Genomic DNA, 14,072 nt, shown 5'->3' with positions numbered 1-14,072 from the left:
AGCAGGTAAGCAATAAGGGACCCCTTGGGATTCGGAGCTGGGGGGCAACAAAGGCGCCAGTCACAGAGCTCAAGTGCCTATACACTAATGCTAGGAGCATGGGGAGCAAGCAGGATGAACTAGCGCTCCTGCTTGCAGAAAACACCTATGACTTAGTAGGGCTAACAGAAACCTGGTGGGATTCTTCCCACGACTGGGCAGTACACATTGAGGATTATAAGCTGTACAGAAAGAATAAAGTGGGGAAGAGAGGGGGAGGGGTCAATGAGCGATATACATCGACCCTTATCAAAACAGAATCGGAGGAGGAGGAAGTAGAAGGATTGTGGGTTAGGTTACATGGAGGTCAAGGAGAAAGGGATTTGGTGGTAGGGGTCTGCTACAGACCCCCACACCAAGGGGAAGAACTAGATTTGGGGGTCCTGAGGCAGCTCTTGGAGACCATAAAAAGTAGGGAGGCAGTAGTCATGGGGGACCTAAACTACCCAGACATCTGCTGGGAGACACAGACAGCAAAGTCCCACCGTTCATGCAGGTTCCTATCCTGTGTACAGGACCTCCATCTGATGCAGAAGGTACATGGTCCCACTAGGGGGAATGCCTTACTGGACCTGGTATTGGCAACGGGGGATGACATGATAGGAGACTTACAGATCGGTGGTCACCTGGGGGACAGTGATCACCAAATAATAGAATTCATCATAAGACGTCGAGTGGGTAAGGTAACTAATAGGGTGAAAGTGCTAGACTTTAGGAAAGCTGATTTCAATGAACTCAGGCGTTTAGTCAAGGACGCACTGCAGAGTAAGAGTTTTGAGGAGATGAGATCCCAGGAAGGATGGCAGTGCCTTAAGGAAATGATCCTTCGGGCACAGAGGCAGACGATCCTGATGTGGGGAAAAAGGGGGAAAGGGGCCAGAGACTGACCAGAGAAATCCAGAGTAGCCTACAGGCAAAAAGGGGGGCATATAAAAAGTGGAAACAGGGAGAGATTACTAAAGAGGAGTATACCTCCTCTGCTCGCGCTTGTAGGGAGGCAGTTAGACAGGCCAAAGCTACCATGGAGCTGAGGATGGCATCCCAAGTTAAGGATAACAAAAAATTGTTTTTTAGATATATAGGGAGTAAAAGGAAGGCCCAGGGTGGAATAGGACCTCTACTAAATGGGCATAAGCAATTGGTGATGGACAGGGGGGACAAGGCTGAACTCCTCAATGAGTTCTTTGCCTCAGTGTTCCTAAGCGAGGGGCAAGACAAGGCTCTCACTGGGATTGTAGAGAGGCAGCAGCAGGGCGCCAGACTACCACGTGTAGACCCTGAGATAGTGCAGAGGCGCTTGGAGAAACTGGATGCGTTTAAGTCGGCAGCCCTGGATGAGCTCCATCCGAGGGTACTGAAGGCACTGGCTGACATCATTGCACAGCCACTGGCGGGAATATATGAACACTCGTGGCACATGAGCCAGGTCCCAGAGGACTGAAAAAGGGCCAGTGTGGTCCCCATTTTCAAGAAGGGGAGGAAGGAGGACCCAGGCAACTATAGGCCAGTCAGTCTCACCTCCATCCTTGGCAAAGTCTTTGAAAAAATTATCAAGGCTCACATTTGCGAGAGCCCGGCAGGAAAAATTATGCTGAGGGGAAACCAGCATGGGTTCGTAGCAGGTAGATCATGCCTGACTAATCTAGTCTCTTTTTATGACCACATTACAAAACACCTGGATGCAGGCGTAGGGGTTGACATCATTTACTTAGACTTCAGGAAGGCCTTCGATACGGTATCCCACACCATACTGGTGAACAAGTTAAGAGGCTGTGACTTGGATGACTACACAGTCCGGTGGGTGGCGACTTGGCTAGAGAGTCGTACCCAGAGAGTTGCAGTGGATGGGTTGGTATCAACCTGGAAGGGTGTGGGCAGAGGGGTCCAGCAGGGCTCGGTCCTTGGACCGATACTCTTCAATTTCTTCATCAGTGACTTGGACGAGGGAGTGAAGTGTACTCTGTCCAAGTTTGCGGATGACACAAAGCTGTGGGGAGAAGTGGACACACCGGAGGGCAGAGAACAACTACAAGCAGACCTGGACAGGTTGGACAAATGGGCAGAAAACAACAGAGTGCAGTTCAACAAGGAGAAATGCAAAGTACTGCACCTAGGGAGGAAAAATGTCCAGCATACCTACTGCCTAGGAAATGACCTGCTTGGAGGCACGGAAGCGGAAAGGGATCTTGGAGTCCTAGTGGACTCCATGATGAACATGAGTCGTCAGTGTGACAAAGTCATCAGAAAAGCTAATGGCACTTTATCGTGCATCAGCAGATGCATGATGAACAGAACCAAGGAGGTGATAATTCCCCTCTATCAGGCGCTGGTCAGACTGCAGTTGGAATACTGTGTGCAATTTTGGGCACCGCACTTCAAGAGGGATGTAGATAACCTGGAGAGGGTCCAGAGAAGGGCCACTCATATGGTTAAGGGCTTGCAGGCCAAGCCCTATGAGGAGAGACTAGGGCACCTGGACCTCTTCAGCCTCCGCAAGAGAAGGTTGAGAGGTGACCTTGTGGCTGCCTATAAGTTCATCATGGGGGCACAGAAGGGAATTGGTGAGGCTGTACTCACCAAGGCGCCCCTGGGGGTTACAAGAAATAATGGCCACAAGCTAGCAGAGAGCAGATTTAGACTAGACATTAGGAAGAACTTCTTCACAGTTCGAGTGGCCAAGGTCTGGAATGGGCTCCCAAGGGAGGTGGTGCTCTCCCCTACCCTGGGGGTCTTCAAGAGGAGGTTATATAGGCATCTAGTTGGGGTCATCTAAACCCAGCACTCTTTCCTGCCTATGCAGGGGGTCGGACTCGATGATCTATTGAGGTCCCTACCGACCCTAACATCTATGAATCTATGTGTAGACAATGATGCTTTACTGTGCAGTAGGTTAGTCTACTGTGCACTAAAGTATCTCATGTAGACATGCCCATTATGTCCTTTACTGCTTCAGGATTTGGAATGAGTCTGGAAGTGGGAGGAAATATTTAAATGTGGAATGCTACTAGCAGGACATGAATGCTAGAAATGTGAAGACAACAGCTGAATTAAGAATAAGGAGTTATGGGGTGAGGGAGGCAAAGAGAACCAGAAAAAGTCTCCATAATCTCAGAGACCAAGGATGGAGGATGGATAGACAGGATATAGACATAGTAGACTCATCAGAAGAGTGAGTTGTTCTTTTTTTTATGTGGCCAGTTTCAGGAGCACCTTGAAACCAGAAAGGGAAAGGAGAGAACGAAGGAGAATGTAAGAATCATAGGGGATGAGGTGCATGCGGAACAGGACAGTACCCAATATGGGATGAGGTAAATGAGGAACAGCTTTGGTGAATGAGGAACAGGATTTGGTTGCTTAAAGCCAAGAGTGAATATTAAAGTGTGTGCCTTTATCTTGTTGATGGGAGGGGAACTGGTCCAGGAGCTCATGTATTCACAGTAGACTTTTATTAGAGGCTCCCAGTTCCCCCTCCCCACCCCCTCCTTTCTGTGGTACTGTCAATGATGAATTGACAAGAGGAACATTTAAAGCTATTTGCTATTCAGTGCCTAAATGCAATCCTAATCCACCTTGTTTGGGTCCCCAAAAAATGTTTAATACAAAAAAGGGGTGGATTTTCCTCCTCCACATTGCCTTTTTTATGATTCTGAGTTAATGGCCAGATTATAGCATGGTACAAAAGTAGATCCATTAATAGATTTTCAGGGTTTTAACAGGGTAGAACAGAATTATGTTTTAGGTGCTTTCAGATCATGGTGAACTCTCCTGAGATCATACTTTTTTTTTTTTAGATTAATCACCGTTTGCCTGCAGGTGAATTATAGTTGGGAGTGATATTACACAAACTTTTGAGTTCAAAGTGCTCTTTCTTCACGTTTGGGGGAAAAAGCAGCGACATCCTAAGTGAACTACCAAATAAGATAATGACTTCTGTTTTAATTCCATATGTAGATTAAAACAGTCTCTTAAAATGGAATAAAGCTACTATTTTATGGACCAAAGATAAATTATCAGTACTAGCTACAGAAGACATGTAGGGGAGTAGAAATAGATAGCTTAATTTGTGTAAAATAGGAATGTAAAAGATATAGCCTGCAAAGCCATGGTGCCATCTGTGGGATTGAGACTAGCACCATGCTCTGCATGTAGCACATGCCAGCCCCAGCCCTGGCCCTGTGTGACATGTGGCATGTGGGTCCAGTCCAGAGTGCATGCTGTTTGTGATGCCCATGCTGGACTGGTTCTGCATGCTAGATTTAGGGACAACCTGAATCAGACCCACAGGTGGCACCAGGTCTAGCACACAGGGCATCTGCATGAAGTTTGTGTCCCAGATCAGCCCTGCGTGTGTATGTGGGAGGTAGGATTGGAGCTGGCAGAGTGTGTGCTGTGTTCAAAAGGGAAGATGGTCATTATTATCTGTTGAGTACAGTTTAGCAGTTAAATTGAATGAGCCACTAAAATATTATCTTTATTTTGTAATGTTTTTAGCATCCAGTAAAGTTATGAATTGATTTGGTTTGTGTGGCATATGTGTTTTGGTCCCAGGAAAGGAAATGGATAGGTTCCTTTTTAGCTGCTCTGGGGGAATAAGTATGGCTTCAAAAAGAGAAGTATAGGCTGTTTGCAGGTAAAGAAAGGAGAATAAAGATGACATGTAAAAAGTTTCCTTGACATCATTTTGGATGCTTATCTTGCTGGGATCCTATGACCCCAGCTCACTTCCTGCCCTTTGGGCAGGAGGCTGGACTCGATGATCTTCTGAGGTCCCTTCCAGCCCTAATGTCTATGAAATCTATGAAACTTTTATTCTTAATCTTCATAAGACTCCTATGGCAGAGGGTAGGGAATGGCCACTTATTTTCCAGAATTGTTGTCAAAAGGTCAGGGGGTAAGAAATGAGGTAACTGGTGGGGTAAACTTGCTTTAAGATGTCTTTCCTATTGGGTAACTTCATTCTAGCAATATGGGTCACCACTTATGAAAGGAGTATGCCAAAATAACATTATGGTATGTGTATACATACATGTGTCATGGTTAATTTTATGTCAGAGACAACCTATAGCAGAAGTACATAATAGAGAAAGACTGCAAAAACTGTTGTTGATCAGAGGAAGCTATAAAATGATGTTAAGCCAGGGGATAGGAAGAGTGGAGCTATGGGAAAGGTTCCTAGGCTTTCCCAAGACCAGGATTACCCTGATCTGGAAAAGGCATGGGGATTAGCAGTTTATCCCTACATATCTACAAGTTGGGATGGGAATCTCCCAGTTGCTTTTCATCTGTAAGAAGCAGACAGGGCCTTTGCCATGCTGCTCCCTCTTGGCTCTTGGGCACCGGGAGTGTAGCTCATGGAGCACTGTCCATTTCACTTGTCCCCCTTCTCAGCTGAGTGATAGGGGTGGTGAGCCAAGTTTGCAAGTCTAACTCCTGGACCTGCTGGATTTTCTTTGTGTACCCCTGCCACTCAGGTGAAGGGATGGGAATTTATAAGGTGGAGGATCTGGGAGCTGGACTTAAGGACAGTCTTGCCACCCTTTTGTTCCCACTTCTTAGATGGGAAATGGGGACAGTGATTTAAAAACCAAAGGGGCTGGGAACCTTGCATGTGGAGGCTCTCATCAAGCCCAACTCCCAGTCCTGCCAGCTTCCCCTTGCTGCCCAACTGACTTTGGGCAGAGCAGGGTAAGACACTGTGCTATGCCACTGCAGCATGGCTCAGGAGTCTTGCTGCCATGGTGAAATGCTTCCACCTTACCCGGCACTGTCCTGGGTCAGCACCTTCTGTACCCCTGCCACAAGGATCCCAGAGCCTTGTCCCAGCAACTGAGTGCCCCCCCCTCCCCCAGGAGAATGACCACCTCCTGCCAGTTAATTTATTGATGGGAAGAGAGGACATTCTCTCAGGGCAGGAAACTTCCTGTGCTGTCTGTGTCAGCTACTGCTTGGAAAACAGTCTCCTAGTGCTCCCTGGCTGGAAAGCCTGTCCGTGAAGTTCTCCAACCATTAAGTTGGAGGGCATCTGTATAGTCTAGCTCATTGGCTATTTTTCTACTGGAAGAAATTTCTTATGGAAGAGATGAATGCCTGTAAGCAGCCTTATTGACCTTGGAAATGCTATGCATCTTAAGACTATACTCACTTTTACTTGTGGTTCTTACCTTGGGTTCCCAATCCAGCATGTCTATGTATTAGTCACAAATAATGAGATGAATTTCAGTCCTGTTGAATTAAGTCACAGATCTTTCTCAATGTATGACGACATTTAGGCCAAGTGTAGATGAAAGGAGGGGCATGTGTGCAAGACACTTTAAAATGGGCTAAATGCTTTTGTCCCGCTTTAATGGGGTCAGTGCTTGCATGCGTTGGCAGTGCACTGCACATTAATTACAGACGCTGTAGGAAATTCAGCATCATAATGCACCTTCAATGGCTTGGGGCACGTGAAACTAAAAGTCCTTTGAGCAGTTTTAGTTTGCTGCCCTATGGCTGTGGAGCAAAGCACTGGGCTGGGTGCAGCTCAGGGGCTCTGCAGGAAGCCCTGCAGGGAGCCTGGCAGCAGCCCAGGAAAGCAGGCTCTACCCAAGGAAAGTGGCAAGTCTGATCTTTCCCTCCTCCCCCCCTGGAGCCTGCCTGCATGCATGAGCTGCACCATGTGCTTCCCTCCACAGCTGAAGCACCCAGTGCTTCCCTGCACAGCTGCAGTGCCCACCAGGACCACCCAAGCCGGGTGCCACCTGGGGGAAGGGAGCTGCCATGGATGGAAGCACCAGCCCTCCCCACCACAGCCCAGGAACCTCTTCACCTGCCAGCAGCTTGCCCTCCCCACTGCTGGAGAAGCAAGTAAGTGCAAGGTGTGTGCATGACATGGGGTTTTAAAGGGCCCTAAATTGAAGTGGTAGGTTTTTAAACTTCAATTTAGGGCCCCATTTTGTCTAGACATGCCCTCAGGTAACATAAGCACAGGCAATAGCTGAACATCTAAAACAAACACATTTTCCTAATTATATTCTGTTAATTTCTTAAAAAATCTCTGTTCTGGTATGAGTCCTGTTTATTAGGGGTGTGCAAAGCAGGCCCTATTCAGTTCAGATTCAGCCCAAATCAGGGAAAGTGATTCAATTTATTGATTCAGATCACTGTCCCTGATTTGATTCAGCTGAATCCAAATCTGGAGATTTGATGCCGATTCAGAGAATTAGCAATTCAGACATAGACACAGCTTTATATGTTTTTTCTACATACCTTGAGGTACCAGCATGGCTTATGAATGCTGCAATGTTGGTGCAGATGGAGCATCCCACAGGAGTGTGTGGGGGGGGGGGGGCCCTCCATGTGCTTGGCAATGAACCCAGAAGTGGACCAGAAGTACTTTTGGTCCACTTCTGCATCTGCCAGGGTGAGCCCCCGGTACCCACCTGGCTTAGTGATCAGCCTTAGGGGGACACCAGGTGACCTCCCCCAGACCCAGAAGGTACCAGTTGCCAAGCCAGGGAGATGCAGAAGGCCCCCCTGCGTGCTCCCTAGTGGACCCGCAAGTAGACAGGAAGTGCTTCTGATCTGCTTCTGGGTCTGCTGCCAAACACACTGGGGAGCCCCCTGTGCTTCTGTGGGATGCTCCATGTGCTCCAGCACTGAAGCATTCATGAACTGCCTGCTACCTAGAAGTATGTAGAAAAAATATTTAAAGCATTGTCTATGTCCAAGTCTCTGAATCAATTCAGAGGGTTCCACTTTGAATCAAAGAGATTAAAGAGTCCTCTGATTCAATTCGGATTTGGAGATTTGGCCACTGAATTGAGCTGAATCTCCACCAAATCAAAACAGGGACTGAAGTTTCACACAGCCCTACTGTTTATCTTCTGCTTAGTGGATCATCAGAAATCTCATATAGAAGTAGATCCTTATTTATCATTAGTCAGGGCTCTTTCAATACTGCCTGTAGTGTTCAGCACCTTTATCTGATAAATAATTAAGAAACTGTTCTCACTTGCAACACATCAAACAACCTTAGATTGTGTCATATAATGAGCTTTATGCTTGTGTTCCATCTTAATCAGCTCTTTCTACTTTTTTTTTTTTAATATATATAACAGGGGAACCTAGATGTTTTGAATTGCTAGAATTAACGTATGTGATCAGACTTGAATACTTCTTCTAACTAAAATATTCCAAAAATGTTATGCTTTCAAGTAGTTACAGTATTTTTTATTAGAAAGTAAATTCAAGTTCGTGTATGTTGCTTTGTAGGCTTCAGTTAATCTAAAGCATCTATGGGTATGTCTACGTGGCAAAATCCATTGCTATGCAGAGACCCAAGCAAGACCTAAATAAACCATCTCCAGGATGAAAAGCAGTGTAGCTATACCATATGCTTTGCAGGCCAGGTTAATTAACTCTGCTGGGAAGCAGGTTAATTCAGACAGAACACCACACTCATTTGGCTGTCCTGCTTTTGGTTAATGCACAAAGCAGCCTTAAGTCTTTGGTCCATGCCTGTTTCAGATTACAGGACTTCATGTTTTCTCTACTTTTGCTTAATCCATTTTCTTGCTTTGTGGGAAAACACTTGATTTTTATTTTCTTTCTTTTCTTTTGATGGGGCTAAAGTGATCCCGGTCAGTTAAGCTGATCACCTGTGTGGCCATTTAATTGCTCTTGATCTGCACTTATTTTCCTGTCCTGTCTGTTTTCTGTAATTACTAGGCTACAAACTATATGAGGAAAGGTTATGAAGCTACTTACATTTTGCCCTTCATTTTATAACAGGCTCTTTCAAGCTTTTATTTTCTTATTTTCCCAGAATAACCTACTAAAGAAAGGAAAGTTGTCAATCTCTCCTAGTTCCCCTCAAATTGTCATAAAATATATCCTAGTATTATTTGTTATTGTTGTTGGAGGTGTGAACCAGCACATGCTTTGTCATCCTCTAGACACTGGAACAATATAGTATGACTAATGGGGACAAATACTGAGACATAGAAAATTAGAAGATAAAGCAAGAATAAAGAATCTAATGTTTGGCTTTTTTCTTCTTCCCTGGGTTTAAATTAAAGAAAATGTGAGATAAGGCAATTTTAAAGCCTTTTTTTTAAAGAAAAGTATAAGCATCAGGTACAGGCAACCTTGCAAATGAGGTTCCAAAAATATACCAATTTAAATATCCTTTTCTTCTTGGAGAATCCTGATGTTGTGTTCAGCAAATCTTATGTAAAATTATTCTAATCTTAACTGTTTAGATGGAAAAATGGGAATTATTTTGGTGATGATTTTCCAGAAACGGGATGCCATTTTAACTGAAATATTTGACATGCATTTTCCCCTCTTTCCTTTAAATAGCCTTAAGCTCCTCACTTAAGTTGATTTGGTACATCCAATGCCAACCAGGATAGCAGTCTCAAGACTGGTTCTTTTCAAGCATTGCACATATGCAGCCATGTTTCTCAAAACCTTTCACCAACTTTTATTCATTAAACTCCATAAGTGATATTCATTTTAGAATGGATTCTGACCTTCCAAGTAAAGTAAGTTATCTCCATAATTAATCAGTTCTAATGATATGGTGGTAATAGCACTCTTTATATTGGCTAAGACTTCTTGATGCTACCTGTTGATCAGTTTTAAATAAACTTGTACATGCCTATGTGGTGAAGTAAAATAATAGATCAAGTCAGACTGAGACATTGCAAATCAGGCAAATTATAATCATTGGAAGCTGTTAAGAAAATGGATGACTCCCTCACTACCAAGAATTAGGGTCATCTGTTTGAAATGTCTCAGTTGCATTGGAGTGACACCCATCAATGGAATAATTTTCCTTCGTGTCAAAACAAATACAAAATGTCTAATTGGAATTGACTCATTTCATTTATCTGTTTTTACTCACTGAATGCACTTCCACATACAATTAATTCACCTGAGTTTTCTGTGCAGAAATTTGATCTGGGGATTTTTGCCTCAGCTCACATGTCCAGACATTCACTTTGGTGTGGGGCAAGTTGCGCCACTTGGGGCAAAATGACCCTGCCAAGTTCCTCCCGGATCTGCAGCCAAGGGGAGCTAGAGCCTGGGGCCAGCACCTGTGCTGGCCACAGCATTATAAAAACCTGCCCTGGCAAGCAGCTCAGGGCTACTCTTTCAGAAACTTCTGAGGGAAGAGCCTCTGGGAGGAAGTTAGCCATGTCCCTTCCTATCGTAGCTGCTGCTTTTGCAAGCTTGGTCTCAGCAGCTTCTGGGGAGAAGATAACTAGACTCCTTCCTGCCTTGGGCTACTGCTAGCTGCTGGCTTATTTTCAGAGCTTTTGGGGGTAAGTTGGCCACACCACTTCCTGCCTTGCGCTGCTGCTAGCTGTTGCTATCCCCCCATGGGGGAGTCCCCTGCTGCATGCTACTGCCTCCTCTTGAGGAGAGGGCCACCGGACTGCACCACACCCCAGCACTGTACCCCAGCTTCTGAACCCCTGTTCCAGCCTGCTACCCAGCCTACTGGCAAGCCATAATTGGGGGAGAGCCTCAGGAGGGAGCCTGTACTACCTGTGAGGCCTTCCCCCAACATCACTGCCAGAGCATAAAGGTGGCTTGCCTGCCCCAGCTGCCTTGGCAGGCCACCCCCGACCTTCACCTCCACTTTCACCTGAAGCACACCCTGAGTGGCTGAACTGGAAGGCTCCTACCATTACTGCTGCTGTTTGTTCTGCTGCTGCCCCCTCTCAGGAGAGAGGGTGATTCCCTGCTGCACCACCTTGCAGCACTCAATATCACACCTGCATTGGATTACTCCCTAATTGACTGATTACTCCTGCACTCTCCCACAGCTGCCTCACTGCATCAGATCCTGCTTTGTTTTCCTGCCTATTGCTCTGCTGCTGAGTGCCTGGCTGGAGGCCTGAGGGGCTCCTAGACTGATCTTCAACAAACAGCCCACCACCTCTCTAGCCATTTCTTATATCTGCCTCAGCAACCTTCCCTGTATGTTGTTACCCTTGTGTGGTAAGTCTTGTGGTCCACTCCCCCTGACCTGGTGTTTCTTGTGTGGTTGAGTAAGCCAGCTCAAATCTCTCCAGCCCTTGTGTGTGTTTCCTCCTCCCCCCACATCCCACAAGCATAGCCCTCCCAGTTTGATTTTTTTTTTCCTGTGGAGCTGTAGCTCAGTGAGCTTCACCACCCGCCCCCCCCTGCCATTTCCCCCCACAACCCCAGCCTGCCCCTATTAGATTCACTAGCCACACTATATAATTTAGTCCTCTTCATTTCCCTCATGTGAAGCAGTGGCAGAGTAGGAACATTTGGAGGGGGAGGAGGGTAGATGCCCCTACAGAGTTTCCACCATAGGGGCAGATCCCAGCCAAGCCCCCAAGGGGATGCATGACCCTGCAGCCCCTACCCCAGAGGCAAAGTCCAAATGACCTCCTCTGAGGCTGGAGAAGCTTGAGATCTCTGCTGCACAAGGAGGTGAGACTCCTGCAGGGAGCCAACAGGGCCAGGGGGTCTCCTGGACAGGCCCCTCCCAGAGAGGTTCCCAGCCCCCTTGCCCACCATCAAGGACCCAGGGCAAGGGCAGTGGGAAGGGCTCCTCTTCAGCCTCCTCTACAGCTGGGGATGGGAAAGGCAATGGCCCCACTCCCAAGCCTAGACTACCAGTGCCTGAGGGGATCAGGTGTGCCACACCAACCAGCAAACCCACTCAGCCTGTCCCTGGCCCTAGCCCTAGCCCTGGCCCCACCAATGCATCCCCCCAGTAGGGAAACTGCAGCTATGCACAGGTAGCTGTGGGTTACCCCACAGCCACCTGTGGGGCCTGGAACCTCCACCACTGGTCCTTCCAGCTTGGGGGGTGGCAACTCCTTTCAGGCACTCACCCACAGACATGGGGTGAAGTGCCAACAGTCCAAGTGGGAGAACCTTCACTTTGAGACCTGAGTGCAGGCCCTGGCTCTGGTAGTGGGGGCCCTCATAATTGTGATGGTCTCTAGCTTTTATGGCAAGAGGGTCTTTTTCCTTGCCTTGGAGGCTGCCACACACAAGGCAGTGGAGAGAGGGCTCATGGTGGAGGGTGAGTGTGTCCCCCCTCAAGTCCTTAGAAGATCTGGGTACCAGGGTGGTCCTTGGCTCCATCTCGCATTATATCCCTAATTGGTCCCTGTTCCCCCAGCTCCAAACCCTGGGGAGAGTTATCTCCCCAGTGGTGGCCCTTTCGCTGGGGTGCTGAGACCCCAGCCTCCACCATATGTGCTCATTCTATCATCAGGTCATGATCCAGCTGGTGGTGGGAGCATGGCTGGAGTTAGAGGACTACTTCATGATTCCTTTGCAGGGGACCCTAGTGAGGATTTTCTCTATGCTCTGAGACCTGTGATACTTTTGGTGCACTTGCATCATGAGTGCCCCATGGGCCAGGTGGGAAAGGCATCTGTAGGTCCCATTGTCAAAACAGGTGCCTCTACCACCACTGCCCCTTCCCCTCAGGCCACCTGGCACCCCAGCCACAACTACCAACACACCTGTCAACTCAGGGGACCCTGCCCCTCAACCAAGTTTGGTGGGATCCCGGGGAATGTAGCAGCAACCAGGGGAGAGAGGGAGCAGGGCCCCCCTGCCTATATTCATGCCCCTTCCATAGCTGCCTTACCACCCCCCCCAACCCTCACCTTCTCCTACTGGAGCCTGTCCACCTGAGGACCACCCCATGGCTGAATGGGTGCAGGTCCCCTCTGGGTGCAAAGGCAAGAGGAAGGCCTGAGTGCAGTTGGAGCCCTCTGATGTGGAGGACTTCTCACCACTTCCCAAGACCACCACATGGGGGGCCTCCCTGGCTGCACCTGACACCCCACCCCCAGGAAAGATCAGATGGGCAATCCCCATGGAGGAGTTTTCAGGGCTGCTGGACACTCCCAAAACAGCCTCTCACTCTGCTTCCCAGGACCTACCCGCTGAGACCATAGGCACAGAGGCTGAGGCCTTGGCTGATCCAAAGGAAGATCCAGCAGTGGACCACCTCAACAATCTGGGGGAGACAGGGACCTTGGGACTCACACTGATGAGCCCTGAGGAGGCAGGTCTCCTTCTCCAGGACCCCAAGGCAGACATCAAGGCCACCCCAGTGCCTGATCAGTCTCTTTTCTCCCCCTCCCAGAAAAACCTCACTTCCAGTCTGCCCCATGGTCTTGCACCAGAGGGGTTCAGGATGGGCTGCCCTAATCAACATGCTGATCTTCTTGTGGACCCTGAACACACCCCCTGGGGCTCCAGCTCTACCCTAGCATATTGTAGGATGAAGAATCCCCAACACATCTAGAGGCTCACCAGCACCATGACTGAAAGGCACCTATGGGTAATAATAGACCACAGTATGAATATAAGCCAACAGTGTGATGCTGTAGCCAGTAGGACAAATAATACTCTGGCATGCATCAATCAATGCATCTTCAGCAAAACCAAGGAGATGATTCTTCCACTGTACTCAGCACTGGTGAGACTGCAGCTGGATTACTGCATCCAGTTCTGGGCACCACATTTTAACAAGGACATGGACAAGATTGAGGGAGTCCAAAGAAGAGCTACCCATATGATCAGAGTCTTACTCAGCAAGCCATACATGGAAAGGTTGAGGGATCCGGGACTCTGCAGCTTGAAGAAAAGAAGGTTGAAAAGGGACCTGGTAGCAGCTTACTGCTACACTAGAAGAGTACATCAAGGGCTTGGTGAGCAACTGTTCACCAGGGCACCCCAAGGAAAAAACCAGGAGTAATGGCCACAAACTCCTGGAAGACCAATTCAGGCTCAACATTAGGAAAAACTTCTTCAGTCAGGATGTCCAGTCTGTGGAATAAGCTCCCCCCAGAGGTGGTGCAATAACCTACCCTGGAAATCTTCAAGAGGACACTAGACACCACCTTGCTGGGGTCACCTGACCCCCAATTATCTTTCCTGCTTGGTAAGAGGGTCACACCTGATGATCTTCTGAGGTCCCTTCTGGCCTTACAATCTATGACCCATCCCTGACAGTGAGCCCCACACTGAGCCACCAGCCTCGC

Source organism: Alligator mississippiensis, chromosome 5 (assembly GCF_030867095.1).
Source record: "Alligator mississippiensis isolate rAllMis1 chromosome 5, rAllMis1, whole genome shotgun sequence".
NCBI classification, from domain to species: Eukaryota; Metazoa; Chordata; order Crocodylia; family Alligatoridae; genus Alligator; species Alligator mississippiensis.
This window is presented reverse-complemented; position numbering follows the sequence as displayed.